Source organism: Morone saxatilis, unplaced genomic scaffold, assembly GCF_004916995.1.
Source record: "Morone saxatilis isolate NCDOM2014 unplaced genomic scaffold, NCSU_SB_2.0 Contig4, whole genome shotgun sequence".
Classification (NCBI taxonomy): domain Eukaryota; kingdom Metazoa; phylum Chordata; class Actinopteri; family Moronidae; genus Morone; species Morone saxatilis.
The window spans coordinates 18549851-18552343 of NW_023339984.1; the positions used below are offsets into that span (position 1 = coordinate 18549851).

Consider the following 2493-nt stretch of genomic DNA (forward strand, 5'->3'; position numbering starts at 1 on the left):
TGTTTGAAGGACAGTTTGTCTCTCTAGGCTGTGAGGAGACGACAGCTCTGCTGGAGACACTGAGGGAGGACGGACAACCGAGAGAAGTCAGGACTCAGTTGGCAATAATGTGGGGGAAGATCACTGTTCGTTCTGGGAACAGTGCGAGCTTCAACGTCCCAATGAACAGTGGAGTAAACATCTGAGAGCTGCTGGGACTCACAGTCAGAGAGGCTGGAGGGAATTTATGATATTTTGGGTGAATAATATTTGACCAATCAGAAACAGGTTGAAATATTTATTACAGTTTGAACAACATATTCTTAAATTTGAAGGTTTATCAGACACCAAATCACTGCACAGAGGTTAATACTACAACTATAAAACTACTTTAACATACTCTGATACCAGCACTATAACAGGAGGAAGTCACTGATCCCAGATATAGTTCAGCACATAATCCTCCTAAGGACTTTCTTTAAGAACACACTTTGTCATTATTCAATAAAGATTTAGTCCCTAACTCTGCCTGGTCTCCATTATTTTCACTTCAGTCTCTGCAGGCGGAACAATTGTTAGTACGTGTGTTTTGTGGTCTTTATGTGAAACGTAAGCTGCTATACAGCGAGTGCACTGACCTTGGTGTGTTGGGCAGCACAGCAGTGAGTTCAGCACTGAGGAGAAAAAAGATTGACAAAATCCCAGATTACTGGAAACCGAAGTGGCTCTGAAATCTGTTTCCACTGGATAAAAGCTCACTTACTTTCAATAAACAATAATACATCTTTTAGGTTTTTCAATCCTGTAGTGGATTAAATAATAATCTTGGAGCACTGACCACAGACCAGATTTATGACTCATCTGATGCTTTAAAGCAGAGCTCTTGTTGAGACAGGATGTGTTTAGTGGCAGCAGGTGAGAATGTCGTTTAACACTGCTGAGGTTCAGCAGCTCATTAAATATGACATTTTAAGTTTCATGAAGTAGTTTGTCACATCCTGTGGAATATAAGTAATCAAAAAAACCCTGAATGTAAAAGCCTGAGATTATTTCTCAACTAATGAATTCTTCTTTCTCATATCTGTTGCGATCAATAACATCATCCTCTCCTGTTAATATAATCATTAATATTTGGACAGTATGTACTCACAGAGCAGCAGCATGATGTTGGACTCATGGTGGCACATAGTGATGTGACAGAGCGGTTTCCGTCGCAGCAGTTGAACCCTCCTCCTTCCTTCTGAGGTGAGTTTACTGACTGTGTGGTTTTTGCTCTCAGCAGCAAAACAGGAAAAAAAGGTCAATCGTTCTAAAACCTTTCTTTCTTATTAGGCCAACAAACAGAGAGATAAAGGCAGGAAAGGAGCTGTGTTGGAGAGGAGGAGTGATGGTAATGATTCAACTAATGTAACTAATAGAGAAGATGTAGGACAGAGTGGACGTGGATCAGAGATTAAAAACAGAAACAGAGAGCGTTTGAGGGGACGGTAAGATACAACATCATAATGGAGGTGCTTCTAGAAGGGAGAGAGCCAATAAACACAACAACAACATTTTAACCTTAAAATAATCTGCAGTCTGCCATATGTGTGTCCTGAGGAAATGACCTAAAATCAGCCATTTTGTCCAGTGTGTCCCTCAGTGTGTCCTCCTTACAGTCTTTTCTGGAGTCTGTTTCTAATTGTTTTCCATCTCTTTGTGTGCTTTTGTATGAACTTTGTGAAACTTTGTAATTGTTTTGCATCTGATTTTGGTTGTTTGTGTTATTTGTGGTCGTTTTGTGTCTCTGTGTCTCACAGGACAGATCTTTAAATCAAAAACTACTCATGTGTGATCCGTCTGGATGGGAGAACACACTGTGGGTTGACTCTGAACTTCATTGAACTGCACATTGTCATTCACTGATAAAAGAACACATCTGACCAATATTCACTCTGCTGATGTTCTATAATTGTCCTATGACTCACTGTAAAGTTCAGCTCACTGATTGGCTGAGGGGCAGGAAGAGAACTGTCGCTGCATATCTTCATTCATAGCAACTTGGAGAAGAGAAGACGAGCAGAAGTGGAGCAGTGTCACTTTCAGATAACAGAGACAAACGACAAACAGAAGGAACCAAATCACACTCAAAGTCTGTTTCCCAGAATGCAACAGTTTTCACCTGTGAGAGGGTGAGTGACTCAGTTTATTGACTCATTTGTATAAAAGATATAACCTGAGGCAGCTGTTTAATCAGTGTGTGTTCAACGTTAAAGACGGAGGGGTGAATAGAGTTTATTATTGTTATTATTATTATTATTATTATTATTATTATTATTATTATTTGTAGGTAAACAAATCAACAAAAAAGCTCATCAGTGAGAAACATTTAACTCTGATTGAAATCACATATCTGGGATAAAGAGGAAGTGTGTTCACAGCTGGTTTCTGCTGCCCCCAAGTGGCCACACACACACACACACACACACACACACACACACACACACACACAACCTGAGTACTAAACATTCATTC

At 39.9% G+C, this 2493-nt stretch overlaps 1 long non-coding RNA gene across 1 annotated transcript; it reads right to left on the bottom strand.

The window, feature by feature from the left end:
* Positions 1-174: 174 nt before the first annotated feature.
* LOC118338001 lies at positions 175-1267 on the bottom strand. The gene is made up of 3 exons (XR_004797203.1): positions 1130-1267; positions 618-653; positions 175-213 (listed from the first exon to the last, which is right to left on the bottom strand). It is a non-coding gene; the product is annotated as an uncharacterized LOC118338001 (long non-coding RNA).
* Between the last annotated feature and the right edge of the window lie 1226 nt (positions 1268-2493).